This window comes from Salmo salar, chromosome 04 (genome assembly GCF_965601325.2).
Source record: "Salmo salar chromosome 04, fSalSal1, whole genome shotgun sequence".
Classification (NCBI taxonomy): domain Eukaryota; kingdom Metazoa; phylum Chordata; class Actinopteri; order Salmoniformes; family Salmonidae; genus Salmo; species Salmo salar.
In genome coordinates this window covers 90,175,757-90,194,679 of record NC_138294.1, presented here as the reverse complement: position 1 = coordinate 90,194,679, position 18,923 = coordinate 90,175,757, and the positions used below count along the sequence as shown (strand labels likewise).

General features: G+C 38.7%; 1 long non-coding RNA gene and 1 pseudogene across 2 annotated transcripts; one reads left to right on the top strand and one right to left on the bottom strand.

Annotated features, from left to right (window-relative positions):
* Nucleotides 1–9,629: 9,629 nt before the first annotated feature.
* On the bottom strand, nucleotides 9,630–15,685 carry LOC106603986 (uncharacterized; annotated as a pseudogene). The gene is made up of 2 exons (XR_014392233.1): nucleotides 15,387–15,685; nucleotides 9,630–14,391 (listed from the first exon to the last, which is right to left on the bottom strand). The product of XR_014392233.1 is annotated as an uncharacterized LOC106603986 (transcript).
* Nucleotides 15,686–16,808: 1,123 nt separating this feature from the next.
* LOC123739538 (uncharacterized) lies at nucleotides 16,809–18,245 on the top strand. The gene is made up of 2 exons (XR_006767742.2): nucleotides 16,809–16,988; nucleotides 17,228–18,245. It is a non-coding gene; the product is annotated as an uncharacterized LOC123739538 (long non-coding RNA).
* The last annotated feature ends 678 nt before the right edge of the window (nucleotides 18,246–18,923 follow it).

The window sequence follows — 18,923 nt, the reverse complement described above, 5'->3', positions numbered from 1 at the left end:
AAATGATTAGTCATTATGTTCCAGGCCCTGCTCAAGAAACAAATTGTCCCGCAGCTGAATCTAGTTGGATGATCTCTGGTTTAGGCTATGAAGTGAATCCCCACCCTCTCAAAGAATAATAAACAAGTCTATCTGCTGTGACTTGTTTTCTGCTGATAATTCAGTCACACACTGTAATAGAGAGTTTTCTGTATTATTACGATGGAAATGTTGTGAAATGAATTGTGTGGGGTGTTGTATTGTGGTGAAATAGTTTGTTTGACCTCTGGACTGTAGTTATGGGCCCCATAGCCTACTCCAGGCAAGCTATACAGTCACTTTCACCTCTCACCATGACAGTAGATTAACTCTAAAAAATAAAAGGTTCATGGAGTATCATTTAGGGGTTCTTCAAATTGAAAATGTCGGAAAAACTCCTATAAATTCTTCAAAGAACCCCTTTTAATGGATCCTCGAAGAACCTTTTGGTGTAATTTTTTTTTTTACTATTATTACCCACTATTATTATCATTATTCATAATAATACTCATAACAATAACAACAATAACACAATATTTTAGTTGTCAGTGTTTATTAGGATTTTAGAGGCAAAGCAGAATAAAACAATCCAATTATGAGGTGAACTCCTAGCAGAGCCCCAGGTCTAATGGATATATCCTCTGGTGTGTTGATGTTAATGTGTTGATGTTAACTCCGTATCCATAGCCAGAATGATTTTGCAGTGCATGGTGATCGAACAGGTTATATTCATCAGGTGTAGGGAGGGTGAAGTCTGTGAATTCATTTTTTATTATACAGATGATTAACAAAACATGCACATGACAGTATTCATACCTTGGTTTTTGTGGTAAATGTGAATTAATTTTTTTGGGGGGATAATGTTTTTAATACACATACCTTGTCCATAATGTAGAGGCCTTTTGGATATTCATTGAAGAGGTAAGGGAGGAGGAGGATGGTACATGTGATCTGCATAACATACCAATACCTATTGACATACCTTTGCATGCCTCCTTGTCTGTATACCTGCAGACACAGACACAAAAGTGAGCAGTTCAGTCATCTGCACCCAATACAGCTAGCCTTCAACATATTCCTATAGCCTACATATTCTCACCTCTTTGTTGATTGATATCCACTGAAGTGTCCATTTTCTATTTTCAAAAGATCGGCACTAATATGAAAAGGTGCTAGATGCTATCATCATAAAGCAATATCAATTTAGGTCATACAAGGGACAAACCTTAAATAGAGGAGATATTTAAAATGTTCTAGTTAAGTTCCTGCACCTGCTGTCAAATCCAAATGTTTCAGTTGGGCAGTTAGGTTCCTGCAAGAACCCACATCAACTAGGAGGTTCCTCGATGAACCCCACCTTCTATGGGGTTCTTGGAAGAACCTTTTGGGGGCAATTTTCAGTTCCAAGAATCCTAAGGTTCTTCTAAGAACTTTGAGGATCTTAGAAGAACCCTTGTTGTACCCCTCATTTTTAGAGTATGGGTAACATTTGAAGAGGTTATTTCAATCAAATTCTACATGACCCTGGTAGGGCAGGCAGATTACCACATCATTCAGAGTTCACACACACACACACACACACACACACACACACACACACACACACACACACACACACACACACACACACACACACACACACACACACACACACACACACACACACAGCCCAGTTAAATAAAGGTTACATTATTTAAAAAAATGTTTTATTAAATGTTTCAGTAGCACTGGCCACACCTACTTCAGTTCAGAGAGCGCTATGGGGTTTATTCATCACTAGGAACCAAACTGAAGCACATGGAACGAAACGGGGAGGGAATCTATCCAGTAAGAAACACTTGTTTTCATTTTCTGTTGCAAAATGTTTTGCTGCGGTGTGTGCTAATTAATATACCCCTGCTCTAGCTATCCATCTATCATCCATCCATTCATCTTGACTGGCAGTCTCTCCATCACTGCAAGGGGATTAGCAACAGTGGCAGCAGAGAGTAGGAGAGATTAGATTGGGATTACAGCATATAAAAGGGTTTTTGAGGTTTAGAGTCACTCAGGAAAGACAACAGAAGAATCAGGAAGGAACCGATCTCACCAGAGATAATGACACTCAGCGAGAGTGAGAGGAAGACAGCCTGGGTATTAGTGGTATGGTATCATTAAAGAGAACTGGCATGGTGGGAAGAGAGCCATCAACCAATGAAATTGTTATGGTTTCAAGGTAATTCAATTACTAGCCTCTCAGTGCTGTCCTCATCTCATTGTGAGCATATCAGAATTTTCAGCTTGGCCTGAACTGTACAATGTCGCCATCTAGAGGCGGCATACTGTCGCTATCAACTTCAACCATCTTTGTTGATTCTCTCTAGACCTGCTGGAGTTGACTACATTTAACTACAGGCCTTTGCTGCTAGAGTTTTATTAGAGATTTTCATGTTAAAATAAACGGAGCTGACTTAAACGTAACCCTTGAAATTTCCATCTGAACGACTATTCTCCAATCCTCTGCAATTTTGAGTGCCTGATCTTAACCTGATTATTGGCATGAGGCACTTTTATATTTATTATGGATCCCCATTATACTATTCCTGGGGTTTATTATGGATCCTCATCAGCTGCTGCCAAGGCAGCTACTCTTCCTGGGGTCCAGCAAAATTAAGGCAGTTTATATCATTTTAAAAACATTACAATACATTCACAGATTTCACAACACACTGTGTGCCCTCAGGCCCCTATTCCACCGCTACCGCATATCTACTGTACAGTACAAAATCTGTGTGTACAGTGTGTATGTTATCGTGTGTGTGTATGCGTGTGTCTGTGCCCATGTTTGTGTTGCTTCACAGTCCCCGCTGTTCCATAAGGTGTTTTTAATCTGTTTTTTAAATCAAATTTTACTGCTTGCATGAGTTACTTGATGTGGTATAGAGTTCCATGTAGTCATGGCTCTATGTAGACCTGTGCGCCTCCCATAGTCGGTTCTGTCTCTTCTCTTGTGGCATGTGTTGTGGGCTATGCATGGGTGACCGAGCTGTGCGCCAGTAGATCAAACAGACAGCTTGGTGCATTCAACATGTCAATACCTCTCATAAATAAAAGTAGTGATGAATTCAATCTCTCACTTTGAGCCAGGAGAGATTGACATGCATATTACTAATATTAGCTCTCTGTGTACATCCAAGGGCCAGCCGTGCTGCCCTGTTCTGAACCAAATGGAGTTTTCCTTTCCTAAGTCCTTCTTTGTAGCACCTGACCCCACGACTGAACAGTAGTCCAGGTGTGACAAAACTTGGGCCTGTAGGACCTGCCTTGTTGATAGTGCTGTTAAGAAGGCACAGCAGCGCTTTATTATGGCCAGACTTCTCCCCATCTTAGCTACTGTTGTATCAACATGTTTTGACCATGACAGTTTACAATACAGGGTTACTCCAAGCTCTTTAGTCACATCAACTTCCTTTACACATTATTCATTACGAGGTTTAGTTGAAGTTTAGGGTTTAGTGAATGATTTGTTCCAAATACAATTATTTCGTTTTAGAAATATTTAGGACTACCTTATCCCTTGCCACCCACTCTGAAACTATCTGCAACTCTTTGTTAAGTGTTGCAGTCATTTCAGTCGCTGTAGTAGCTGACATGTATAGTGTTGAGTCATCCGCATACATAGACACTGGCATTACTCAAAGCCAGTGGCAATTCATTAGTAAAGATTATTATTTCAATGGGCCTAGACAGCTGCCTTGGGGAATTCCTGATTTTACTGGATTATGTTGGAGAGGCTTCCATTAAAGAACACCCTCTGTGAATTTCTATTTTACCCCGTGAGGTTTCCCATCAATCCATCTAGGCGATATATATCAAATTAATTTAATTAATTAGAATTTGTTTTTGCGCGATACTCCAAATGCCTGTATTGCAAGAATCAATTTTGTTTTGTTTTTCTCAGCGTTTGTCTGCTTGTTCTTATGTTGGTCTCGTCTCATTCACTCCTTCTGTACACCTTCCCATATACACCAGAGATCTGTATATAATGACAAGATGCTCATGTCTCCACCCTAACAATGTTCGTTATCCGAAAGGTGGGAAGGCAGGTGACAAACTTAGGTCCAAAATAAGCCCATAGAAACACTTTGGGCTTATTTTTGATAGATTTTGGCGAGAGTGAAGCCTCTCGCTTCACCTCTTCCTCTCTGTTTACACACACACACCAAGCCCCTCCTTCTGCCACTTACACCAACAAAGTTGAGAGATCACTTCTTCCTCTCTGACAACTAGCAGTTTCAACTCCTTATTTGGATTTGGTCCAAAAGGAATCAGTCATATGGACACCGAAACACATTGAGAAATGATTTTACTGTAACATAAGAAAAGTTAACCTTTAACGATAACCTTTGTATGTCTCAACTTCTCAAATTGCACGCAGAGCAAACACTACTAAAACAGGAGTATCAATGAACATTGATTCTGGATGTCACATTCTTCTTCGTCTGATAAAGAGAAATCATTGTCGGACCAATACGCAGCGGGGAAATGTGCACTCATCTTCATTTTATTTAAACGGAAAAGAAGGTAAACCAAAAATAAACACGTACACAACAAAACACAACGACTGATAACAGGCCGGTAAGGCAACAAAGCTATACCAAGCACAATCTCCCACAAAACACTCAAACAAACACATACCTATATATAGGACCCTCAATCAGAGGCAACTAGAAAACACCTGCCTCCAATTGAGAGTCCAATCCCCAATTAACTAAACATAGAAATACAAAGAACTACACTAAACAGAGAAATACATTAACATAGACCAGTGCCCAAAACCCGGAATAATAAATCAAATACACCACTAAACACACAACCACTCCAAACCACATAAAACAAATACCCTCTGCCATGTCCTGACCAACCTATAATAACAAAATAACTCCTATTACTGGTCAGGACGTGACACTGGAAAATTCATGCTCAGTTTGTTGTGCGCAGCATTGAGGTACCGCTAGCATCATTTTAGCCAAAGACCAATACTAGCTGTCTACGTAGTTATTTAAGGAATTGGCAACTCGTTCTCATTCTGAGAAAATAAGGTAGGCCACTTGATTTCAACATCTGATCAAAGTGGACAGGCTAACCATGGCGTTCAAGCAGTTGGAGACGGACATGATGGTGTGTTCCTAACAACTGTTCTACTGTACCTTGTTAGTTAGAAAATATACCCAATTTGGCTGAACTTATTAGCTGGCTACTCACTAGGATGTGGGCTTGTGCTTGAGAGATTGTTTATGAGACCTGTGTTAATGTTCTGTAATGCCTGCTACAAGACTTATTAGTAAATGTGCATTATTCATGTTTCTGGTTTAAAAAAAAAGAAGGGCATTTTCATAGACAGACGAAAGCCAGATCAGTGATTATTGCAACAAAAAAAGGCAGGTTAAACAATTTTGATAAATAATTAAATTATTAGTGATTCTTTTATTTGTCTAATTTCACTTGATCTGAATTCATTTGATTATTGCTGACTCTTTTAAATGCATTTGACCTTTGATTATACAACAAAGTTAATTTAGCTGTATATTGTGAATCACCCCAAAAAAAATCTAGATATGATTTTTAGGCCATATTGCCCAGCCCTACATCCATCAATCCATTCATTCCTCCACTCACCAGTTTCATCATCCTCCTCTTCAGAGCCTCCTTCTGAAAACTCTCCCCAACCGAGGTCTGGAAGACAGGTACTCATAAAATATATTCTGATAGAGCTTCAGTAATTTTGCAGAGCTTGCAAGTCACCCACACTCATCCCCATCTCGCCTACTGTCCCAAAGGATGTCCAGAGTGGAAAAACTGTACCGACTTTAAGACAAACAAGAAGCCTTTAAATACATGCTCTGTAACCCAGTACGCTATGTAATCTGCTTAATACCGGTAGGCTATATGGTACTCACCTAGTTAGTTAACTAAAATAACTGATAACAGACCGCATGCTGTCTGGGGAAGAGTGACCATCAGGTGCTACAGACCTACCACAGATCTGACTTGCAGTGGTGGACTGATATTTTTTTAGGGGATGTCATCATTTCCTCAATCAAAATTTGTACGGGCAGATGTAGCCCGTATTGAATAGCCTATCACTACAGGGCTCTCCAACCCTGTTCCTGGAGCACTACCGTCCTCTAGGGTTTCACTCCAACCCCAGTTGTAACTCACCCAATTCATCTTATAAACCAGCTAATTATTACAATCAGGTACGTTAGATTTGTGCGGCAGGGTAGCCTAGTGGTTAGAGTGTTGGACTAGTAACCGAAAGGTTGCAAGATTGAATCCCCGAGCTGACAAGGTAAAAATCTGTCGTTCTGCCCCTGAACAAGGCAGTTAACCCACTGTTCCTAGGCCGTCATTGAAAATAAGAGTTAAATAAAGGTGAAAATGCCTAGTTAAATAAAGGTGAAAAAGATTAGGGTTGGAATAAACCTACAGGATGGTAGCTCTCCAGGAACAGAGTTGGAATAAACCTACAGGATGGTAGCTCTCCAGGAACAGAGTTGGAATAAACCTACAGGATGGTAGCTCTCCAGGAACAGAGTTGGAATAAACCTACAGGATGGTAGCTCTCCAGGAACAGAGTTGTAATAAACCTACAGGATGGTAGCTCTCCAGGAACAGAGTTGGAATAAACCTACAGGATGGTAGCTCTCCAGTGGAATAAACCTACAGGATGGTAGCTCTCCAGGAACAGAGTTGGAATAAACCTACAGCATGGTAGCTCTCCAGGAACAGAGTTGGAATAAACCTACAGGATGGTAGCTCTCCAGGAACAGAGTTGGAATAAACCTACAGGATGGTATCTCTCCAGTGGAATAAACCTACAGGATGGTAGCTCTCCAGGAACAGAGTTGGAATAAACCTACAGGATGGTAGCTCTCCAGTGGAATAAACCTACAGGATGGTAGCTCTCCAGGAACAGAGTTGGAATAAACCTACAGCATGGTAGCTCTCCAGGAACAGAGTTGTAATAAACCTACAGGATGGTAGCTCTCCAGGAACAGAGTTGGAATAAACCTACAGCATGGTAGCTCTCCAGGAACAGAGTTGGAATAAACCTACAGGATGGTAGCTCTCCAGGAACAGAGTTGGAATAAACCTACAGGATGGTAGCTCTCCAGGAACAGAGTTGGAATAAACCTACAGGATGGTAGCTCTCCAGGAACAGAGTTGGAATAAACCTACAGGATGGTAGCTCTCCAGGAACAGAGTTGGAATAAACCTACAGGATGGTAGCTCTCCAGGAACAGAGTTGGAATAAACCTACAGGATGGTAGCTCTCCAGTGGAATAAACCTACAGGATGGTAGCTCTCCAGGAACAGAGTTGGAATAAACCTACAGGATGGTAGCTCTCCAGGAACAGAGTTGGAATAAACCTACAGGATGGTAGCTCTCCAGGAACAGAGTTGGAATAAACCTACAGGATGGTAGCTCTCCAGGAACAGAGTTGGAGAGCTCTGTTATAAAAATGTATCCTCCAATTGGAGAGCTCTGCTATGACCTATGACATATTGTCTCATATGTTCTATGTTTAATACCCTCAAATACCAAATTAGGAATACCTCTTTTCAAATCAGGCCATCAACAGTGCATCTGCATCTGCATGCCAATCATTTGATTGATCTCAATCAGTTTCATGCGAATAGCCTGTGCATGTTGATCTCCTTGAATGACTGTTTCCTGAGTGAATTGGAGCAGATGATGCTAACAAACTATTAGCCTTTCTTGTATTTTGTTTCAATCAAAGCATATATCCTGCCTAGTGGACTCTTGAGTTTTGATAGGCCTAATTTCTTTTCTTTGCTTTTGGTCTTTAGCTAACCCTCCTTAAATGTCATTAGAAATGAGGAGGTATTTGTGGTGTAACAGTAACGTTATAGGCCTACTGTCCTATTATAGTCAGTTCTGTTATGGAAAATACCAATTAATCGCTATGTGATCTTGATTCAGCTTTGATCTAACTTTACTAAACGAGCCCCATTGTGAGAAGTGATAATCTTCTATTAGTAATAATAATAATAATAATAATAATAATATTCATAATAATAATATTCATAATAATAGTAATAACAATAATATTCATAATAATAAGCATAATAATGTTAATGTTAATATTAATAATAATAATAATAATATTCTTAATAATATTCATCATAATAATCATAATAATAATAATATTCATAATAACAATAATATTAATATTAATATTCGTAATAATATTTATAATATTCATAATATTTATAAGAATAATCATAATAATATCCATGATCATATTCATAATTATAATATTCATAATAATATTCACAATATTCATAATATTAATAATCATAATCATGATCATAATCGTTATAATATTCATCATAATAATAATAACAATATTAATAATGATAACAATAATATTAACAATAATGATGAGCAGGGCTATTAGGCAACAGGTCTTGATGAGCGTTATTTTAAGTGAGCGTCCTTCATGGTTCTAAAAGGCCAGCGCTAAATAAACTTTGATTTGATTCGCTTGAACACATGGTTACAATGTACCCCATTACAGAATAACACATGGTTACACTATACCCCATTACAGAATAACACATGGTTACAATGTACCCCATTACAGAATAAGACATGGTTACAATATACCCTATTACAATATACCCTATTACAGAATAACACATGGTTACAATATACCCTATTACAGAATAACACATGGTTACAATATACCCTATTACAATATACCCTATTACAATATACCCTATTACAGAATAACACATGGTTACAATGTACCACATTACAGAATAAATGAAAACAGAGGGGTGAACTATCAATTCATAGAATGTATTTGCATAGATTGAATCATCAAATCAATTGACCAAGTAGTGAACATAAATCATTACTATGTAGAATTGCAGGGAAAACAGGCATAAAATCATTATTTTGGTGTGGTGTATTCATGACAGTAACGTTATATTCCTACTATGATATTGTTATAGTCAGTATATGTTGGTGTGGTGTGTTCATGCATCTCAATAAACTAGAACCTAAATTCATTATTACCTCCTACTTGGCCTCATTCACATTTCCAATTACCTGCCCCGACATACCAAGCTAGAATGGGCCCTGCGTCTCAACCAATAGCCAAATTAGGCTAAGTATCCCAAACAGGGCTACAGCAACTTCTATAGTAGGTCAGGCCCTTGGGTTTTGCGGTGGCCACTCTGGTTTGGGTGTCCTCGGCAGAACGGTGTTCCTGTAACCATAGTGGTCACATATCATTCTGGTTGTCAAACCTCCAACGGGCTTCCACATGTTATTTCATCAATAAAAACATTATTTTGGGGGTGATTTTTTTTGTCCCAAAAGTAGTGCACTAGGCCTTTACTAATCCTGTATCAGCATACCAATAAAGCCTTCTGTTGCACAGTCAAAACAAGATGCCTCCTGATTACCTGGATGGCGATCTGTGATTCTTCCTTAACCCGTAGGACAGGGTTCCCCAACTGGCAGCCCGGGGGTGGTTTTCTGAGTAATATATTTTTTCTTATTGTAGGACATAAAAGACTGTATAAACACCAGGAAATCAGCTCCACGTGATTTTAATGGAAGAAATTCCACACGTAATAGACAGACTTAAGTGAGAAAGGTTTGAAATGGTTGTTATGTTTTATGCAAACATTATACAGTATCTGTTCGGGCTTCTTACGTTTCATTTGCAGTCTACAAATTATTTGTAATCATGTTCCCCAACCATCCGCTCAAGAACAAATCGGCCCGCCGGTTGAATCTAGTTGATGATCCCTGCCGTAGGGAGTCCCACTCAGTTGACTATTTAAAAATTATTATCCTTCCATATATATATATATACACACATATATATATACACACACACACATATATACATACACATATACACATATATACACATATACCTAGGATAGGATAAAGTAATCCTGGATATCATAAAGGTGAATGCACCAATTTGTAAGTCGCTCTGGATAAGAGCGTCTGCTAAATGACTTAAATGTAAATATATACATATATATGCACATATATGCATATATATACATATATATATACACACACATACATATATATATACACACACATACATATATATATACACACACATACATATATATATATCCCTCTCTGTTCTCTTCTCATTCTCAATGTTGACACTTGTTCATTGTGTTTATGTTTATTAAGCTACCAATATTTTTTTTTTTACACTTTCTTCTAACAAGGGAGAGTTTACATCCATTATTAAATTACATACCAACATAGATCACTTAGATTTTGTACATTAGGAAATCTGTCGCGCTTACGTCAATCAAATGTATTCTGCCACCTCATGGTGAACCGGTGGTACTACACGTTATGGTAGTCAGGTGTTACACAAACGACTGAACATGTACTCGCCCCTGACATATTTATTTGGACAGTGAAGCTAAAACGTATCATTTGGGTCTATACGCAGCATTTTGGATTAGAGAATAAATGTTTTGCATGATATTTATGCATCTATAACTTTCTCAATCATGGCAGCGTGCACATTAATGTAGAAGTGTTCAGAAATATATTATATTCTTATTTGCAATAAAAAAGTGACTCCAAAATCACACAATACATTATTTACCATTAATTTCTATTGGGAACAAGATAATCCAAAACACAACAAAAACAAACTGCAAATGCATCCAGTTTGTAGAGTCACAAGCTTGATGTATTCATTACGTGCTAGAAATATGGGACCACATTTTTTACTTTTGACAAAATGTAATACAACATAAGTGAATTTGTCCAAATACTTATTACACCTTCAAATGGCGGGACAAGATACGTAAAGTGCTTTCATTTCTAAACGATGAAACAGAAATGTATGAAAATACCCTCAAATAAAAGGTGACATTCTGAACTGTCGCCTCATATAACATCTCAAAATGCTGGCGTAAAGAGCCAAATTAAAAGTATTAGCTTCACTGTCCAAATAAATATGTAGGGGACGTAATCCAAGCCTTCTTAGATAAACTACACTGCATGGCCAAATGTACGTAGACTATGGTTATACATCTTAACCAAACATGCAACTCCTGTAATGAAGCTGCCAAATAAAAAAAAAACGCATTTTCAAAAACATTTCTTTAAATGCAATTCGTGAGAGAACACCATTCTAAACAGTGTACCTGATGCTTGTGGTTCTATATATACACACTACATGACCAAAAGTATGTGGACACCTGCTTGTCGAACATCTCATTCCAAAATCATGGGCATTAATATGGAGTTGGTCCACCCTTTCCTGCTATAACAGCCTCCACTCTTCTGGGAAGGCTTTCCACTAGGTGTTGGAACATTGCTGCGGGGACTTGCTTCCATTCAGTCACAAGAGCATTAGTGAGGTCGGGCACTGATGTTGGGCGATGAGGCCTGGCTCGCAGTCAGTGTTCTAATTTATCCCAAAGGTGTTCAATGGGGTTGTGGTCAGGGCTCTGTGCAGGCCAGTCAAGTTCTTCCACACCAATCTTATTTCCTTATAGACCTTGCTTTGTGTACGGGGCATTGTCATGCTGAAACAGGAAAGGGCCTTCTCCAAACTGTTGCCACAAAGTATGCTGTAGGGTTAAGATTTCCCTTCACTGGAACTAAGGGGCCTAGCCTGAACCATGAAAAACAGCCGCAGACCATTATTCCTCCTCCACCAAATTTTACAGTTGGCACTATGCATTTGGGCAGGTAGCGTTCTCCTGGCATCCGCCAAACACGGATTCGTCCGTAGGACTGCCAGATGGTGAAGCGTGATTCATCACTCCAGAGAACGTGTTTCCAATGCTCCAGAGTTCAATGGTGGGGAGATTTACTCCATGCCAGCCGACGCTTGGCATTGCGCATGGTGATCTTAGGCTTGTGTGCGGCTGCTCGGCCATGTAAGCCCATTTCATGAAGCTCCCGACGAACAGTTATTGTGCTGATGTTGCTTCCAGAGGCAGTTTGGAACTCGGTAGTGAGTGTTTCAACCAAGGACAGACCATTTTTTCACGTTATGCGCTTCAGCAATCGGCGGCCCCGTTCTGTGAGCTTTTGTGTCTTCCCACTTTGCGGCTGAGCCGTTGTTGCTCCTAGACGTTTCCACTTCACAATAACAGCACTTACAGTTGACCAGGCCAGCTCTAGTAGGGCAGAAATTTAATGGAGTGACTTGTTGGAAAAGTGGCATCCTATGACGGTGCCACGTTGAAAGTCACGGAGCTCTTCAGTAAGGCCATTCTACTGCCAATGTTTGTCTATGGAGATTGCATGGCTGTGTGCTCGATTTTATACACCTGTCAGCAACGGGTGTGACTGAAATGGCCGAATCCACTAATTTGAAGGGGTGTACACATACTTTTGTATATATAGTTTATCTGTAGTGCTCAAGGCATTACAATATTTTTTCCAAACATGATTAAAGTCATACATAATTTGTTCATGTAATTTGTCATAACAAATAACAGAGAAATATCTTCAGTTTCTTTTTATCAATGAGCTGCTGGGAATTTTAGATTTCCATAATAAACAGAGGTTTGTTGATCTTTCACACTTTATGCCATAAAGTGAAGTAGCCGTTGCAGATGGAAATGCCACGAATAGAGCCGACTTGATTCCTTATTCTACATGTCGGAGAGGATGTTTGTTCTACATAGCACATTTCTATCTAAACGTTACCAAAATGTTGCATCCTGAAAAATGTACCCCTGTTCTTATGTCACTAGATTAGATTCTCCCCTCTTGCAATCTTGTCCAGAATCTCAAACTCCTGTTTCATTTTTTTCAACCCTATGATCCGATTGTCAAAGCCCGGCTTGTGTTCATCCTCCTCTGTTTTAATAAGCATGCTAATGTACTGCATAGTGGAGAGAGAACTTGACTTCAGCGCAATCTCGCTAAGCCTGCTGAGACAGTTGGAGCACAGGTTTGCCCAATGATTCAGCTTTTCCTGTTTCTTTCGTAATTCATCATCTAGTTTTTCCAGTATCTGCTTGTTGTCCAAGAACTTTCCCTGTGCCTTCATGAAGTTGTCCTTCATTTCTTGCACGGTCCTTTTCTCTGTCTTTGTTTCATATGTCCATAAGGCCCTTTCCCTATCGTGGGCAAAGTAAGAGCAGTTTCCCGGACACATGACACAGTTGCCATCATCATCCATCACTGCGCACGTTTTGACATCGTCCTCATTAGGGAGAAAGCAGCTGGTGTGGCATGTGGACTTGCATGTGTTACAGTTTGTAACAAAGCAATTTAATTTGGTTCTCTTCTCTACTTGAACCTCTACCTCTGTCTCAAAGTCTTTGTTGTCTTCCATGTTTTTTTCCTCCTTCTCCAGACACTGTTTGAGGTGTTGATTCTCATCTCGCTTTGACAGAAGAACTGTGATTTGAGGGATCAGGTTTTTCAGGTGCTTCTCCAGACTCTCACGTTCTTCCAGCACTTTCTTGGTCAGGGTCAGATCTTTGCTCTCAATGTTTTCCAGGGCTTGGAAAAATTCCTTCATGTGCTTAAAACCTGACTCCCAGAAAATTTGCTGTACCCCATCAAGAACATCGGAGTCATCCGTTTTCTGAGTGTACAGAGATGAATTATTGAATTTGAAATGGATTGGTAGTCCCTCATTGTTTTTCCGACAGGGCAAATCTGCAGCTTTGATGGCCTCCAGCACAGGTATGGCTTTGCCATCAACAAATGTCACAAGCATCAAGATGTTTTCAGCAATGTCTTTTCCAAAGATGGACAGGATGGAGTCAAAAATGTATTTCTGGTGGGGAGTAAGACGTGGGTGGGATGAATTCACTATAAAGCCAACTGCATCAATGTGATCGATGCCTAAAGGGTTACACAAGAAATCCTTTAGCTGGCCTGTGATCAGTTTATCATGAGCCATTCCTCTGGTGTCTCCGAAACCCTGGTGTGTCAATGATGGTCAGAGAATAAGGAATCTGAAAGCCTGGCTGGTTGTAGAGCTCGTATGACGTTACGACTGAAGTCTGACTCTCAGCCTGTGACTTGTTGGTCACCTCATGGATGAGCTTAAAGCGGTAACAGTCTTCCCACTTTACCCCAAGAATGTAGTTGATCATGACATTGACCAGAGTTGTTTTTCCTTCACCTGTGGCCCCCAGAAGCAATATCACCTTGTTATTCACTTGATCCGCTTTCTTCCCAAATGTGAATTGGTCAAAGCTCTCATTTTGTCCATATTTCCTTTGCAGATTAAGTCTATGGATTGAAGGGTTGCCTGTCCCCAACGGCTTTGATTGTTTAAGGAATCGGTTACTTTCTGCTCTTCTGGATTTGTTATTTAATGCCATTTTCTGAAAAAGAAATCAGAACAGGGGTTACTACAGTGGTGGGAAAGAGGAAGGAGGAGGATTTGACTTGGCCATGCCTCCTCAACCTATGGTGATGCTATGGTGATTCTATACTAAAGATTCCGTTACATTTATGTGGAGCACTCCGATGTTGATCCTAGATTATTGATGTGTGAATTTATTAATCTATTGCTGCTGAATAATATTGCTGCTGCAGAAAACAAAACAGATTACTACGTTTTTCTCGATAGAGTTGGGCACATATTATTTTACTTTTTTTTAATTGCAAAAATATTTGTAGGTGTAGCCTACATTGTCATTGTTTTCATAGAAATTGCTAAACCTGACAGTACAGAAAAGTTCAACTCCTGTGAGCTTTCTTGAAAGTCACATTTACAAGTACAGCACATGTTCTCAAATGCCAAGATACATAGCTTGAGACAATATGGAAATATGTTGGCCTGAAAAATTTTTCAAGGAATGTTAAATATTAAATATTTTGGTGAAAATTGTGATTTGATGAGGAATTTGAAAATCAGGGATCGAAACACCTGCGGCTCTTCATGTGGCTACTGAAAAGCTCCTAATTTTTTATTTGTTTAAAATTTTCATTCAGAAATATGTGAAAAGCTGTCAACGGGTGGCTACATTGAAGAATCTAAAATATAATTTTGAAATTCTTTTGGTTACAACATGATTCCGTATGTGTTATTTCATAGTTTTGATGTCTTCACTATTATTCTACAATGTAGAAAAAGTGTAAAAAAATAAAGACAAACCCTGGAATGAGTAGGTGTGTCCAAAATGTTGACTGGTACTGTGTATATATATATATATATATATATATATATATATATATATATATATTTTATTAATTATACAAATATGTAAGAAATTATACAAAATGTTGTTGTAATAATTTCTTTCAATTGCAACCAATCTCTAGGCATATGAAATCAAGAAAACATTTTCATCAAATCATCTTAGAAGTTGTTTACCTCTTCTGTAGAAATAAAGAACTGCTGTGTTACTGCTTGCGGTCTTCTCTCGTAAACTGGTTGGATGTGAAGCTGTTTTGGTCAGTGGTGTAGATAATGCTGTCAGAAACACACCAAGAACCCAAGAGTTCCAAATTTGAGTGTGCATACAGAGACAATGGTTGCAAATACTGGCTCTCTCGTTCGAAACATACACAGGTTTATAATCTCAAAGACAATGAAAGATGTATATTGTTCTATGATATGAAAGTATATGATTAAACATGTTGTTCAATCAAAGTCATCACATTAGTCATCAACAGGAGGTTATATATATAGCCAATAAAGCCAGAAGGAAACGCAATACAGTACCGTACATGCTGAAGGACCTTACCCATTGTATCATAAATGTACCTTTTTTACAAGGTGATCATGTGTTCCTCTTGTGATCAAGCGGGAAAATATTACATTTTATTGTTTCATCCGCATAGTCAGCTGTTTTGTTTATTGCTTTGTATGCAGTGCCTGGAGAAAGGAATAGCAAAGTGGTGACCTATGATATTCATTTAGACCTACACTACCAGCGTGTAATCATGAACATAGTTATCACAGAGTTTCTGGCACGATTGGGTAATGTTAGGTTGCGTCAATCGAATCTGGTATTAGGATAAAAATCAGACCGTTTACTTTAGTTTCAGATCAATCGTTTAATTCTGCTCATATAATTGCATTGATAATATAAATGGTAAATATGATGTTCGTATATACGGGCTCACTGTGACACCACGCAGGGCACACAGAGAACTGAGTGTCACATCCTTTGTTCTTCTTTAAATACTCTGACAGAGATAGTTCCCGCTCACTGCTGGCCTGTCAGAGGGAGGATGAGCATGGTTTAAACTTACTCAATCTATCGTTGGCGTGCAGGCTGGTCCCAGCCTCGTGACGCACTTCCTGTACACTCTGAGCCCGTTATTGTATTTCAGTATCAAGTGGTTTCTCATGTGACTCTAGTTTGTGAAACTGCATGCCTCAACAGGTTTACCCCCTAATTAGCCACAGCTCAGCAGTTAGTCACATACACGGTCTCTTAGGACATAATATTCACACAAGCATGTAGCTTAACAAAACAATAGAACATGTTGATACATGTGCTGATGTAAAAAGATAATTATACCTTACAGTAAGTTTTACATTATATTGTATTTCTGCATGTACATACAGTAGATGTCAATCAAAAGTGCTTACTCTGTGGTAAGGACAATGTCATAAAGTTTATAATCACTTCACCTACCAGTCCATGGGCATTGAAAGCAGCAATGCAATGAAAGTCTCATTAAAAATAGCTGACTATGCAATAAGGTTGATGTAATAAAGTGTTTGTTTTATTATGTGATATAAATGCAGACTTTTTTTTATTTTTTAGGAGGCAAGGTATCATAACCTCCCTCTGTACACATACTGTGCATGTGCAGTCATCATCTTCTCTGAGCGCTCTGTCAAAAACGGTAATATACATCACTGGGCAGCTCCCCTGGCTTCTTGGTGTCTTTCTAACCACATACCCACTGACTAACACAGCAGGGACCCACATCCAGACAGCTTATGAAAGAGGACAGTAAGGTAGGCTATATACAGTTATTTATTCCCTACAGAATATTTAACTTTTTTTGTTTCATTTGATGCATGCTATTTACTACATCTAAATTCAGATTTTTTTTGTTGTTATTCAAAACAATAAAAATATGTCAAATGAACTGCCTTGTTAGTCAAAAAGGAAATTGATGTTCACAAGTATATAGTGTAATATTCTCTTTTTAAAACATAGTATTCGTTTTCTGTTTTTTTATCTCATCTCAAAGAATCTGTTGCAGTTAAGTCAAACTTTTAAAATCTTCAAGAAAAGAAAATGGGTCAACAAGATACAAAACATACCATTACATACGTAGGGGACCATGAATCACGACGACGGGCAGAGAAGGCAGAAGCAGAAAATACAAGAGTGGAAGAGATATGCAAACGTCTCCAAGACGAGAACTTGAGAATGGAAACAGAACAACGGATGGTCAAAGAACAAAATCAAGAGCTCGAGAGGCAGAAACAAATATTAATCGAATCCCAAAGAAATAAGGAAGAAGAAGAAAGGACCAGGATATATAAACACCTGAAAGCAGCAAAATAAGAAGATATAACTGTAGACAGCGTCTAAGGTTGAGCACTGAATAACACTGAACTTGTCATTTAACGAATGAGGTTGCAGCTACGGTACACTTTCAAAATCATACAATGTAGGAGTTCACTTGTTTTTTTTGCATACATACAATTGTTGCTGTTTTCTTTCCTTTCTGTATTTTCTATTAAACTTATTTTGCAATTGGCCTATAGGATTATTCAAGAAAGTATAATTAAATGTTATTTAGTAGGCTCATTGCATATGATTATGTACATCCCTAATACATTTAATATAGACATGATTGTAATAGCCTCTGGGGGTAAATTCCTACAACAGAAGACATAAGGAAAATATTTGAATTCATTACATTTTTTAAATTAAATAATAAAAAAGTCATTTAAATTTTTTTTTAAGAGGAATATACATGTTAAATGTGTAAGTAAAGTATAACAAAGCCAGTCATCCAGTGACAAGTTACTAATTATTCGGTGAATTTTGATTAATTTCCATTACGATTATCTGCTTAAAAGTGTAGTTTATGTCAACCATGCACATTTTATACATTTCAAAATACCAAGGACTGTTAATGGCTAGCCGACTCAAATCCTTTTTCATCATGACACATCCCACACAACCCATGTCGCTCATGAACACGAACAAATATAAACATGTTTCATGAGCTGAAATAAAAGATCCCAGAAATGTTCTATAGCTTATTTCTCAAATTGTGTTCACAAGTTTGTTTACATCCCTGTTGGTGAACATTTTTTATTTGCCAAGATAATCCATCCACCTCATAGGTGTGACATATCAAGAAGCTGATTACACAGGTGAACTTTGTGCTAAGGACAATAAAAGGCCACTAAAATGTGCAGTTTTGCCACACAACACAATGCCACAGATGCCTCAAGTTGAGGGAGCATGCAATTGGCATGATGACTGCAGGAATGTCTACCAAAATTGTTTCCAGAGAATTGTGTTAATTTCTCTACCATAAGCCACCTGTTTTCAGAGAATTTGTCAGTACGTCCAAACGCCCTCACAACCGCAGACCACGTGTATGGAGTCGTGTGGGTGAGCAGTTTGTTGACATCAACATTGTGAACAAAGTGCCCCATGGTGGGGTTATGGTATGGGCAGGCATAAGCTACAGACAACACAATTGCATTTTAGCGATGGCAATTTCAATGCACAGAGATACCGTGACGAGATCCTGAGGCCCAGTGTTGTGCCATTCATCCGCCGCCATCACCTCATGTTTCAACACAATGCACGGCCCCATGTTGCAAGGATCTGTACACAATTCCTGGAAGCTGAAAATGTCCCAGATCTTCCATGTCCTACATGTCACCCATTGAGCATGTTTGGGATGCTTTGGATAGACG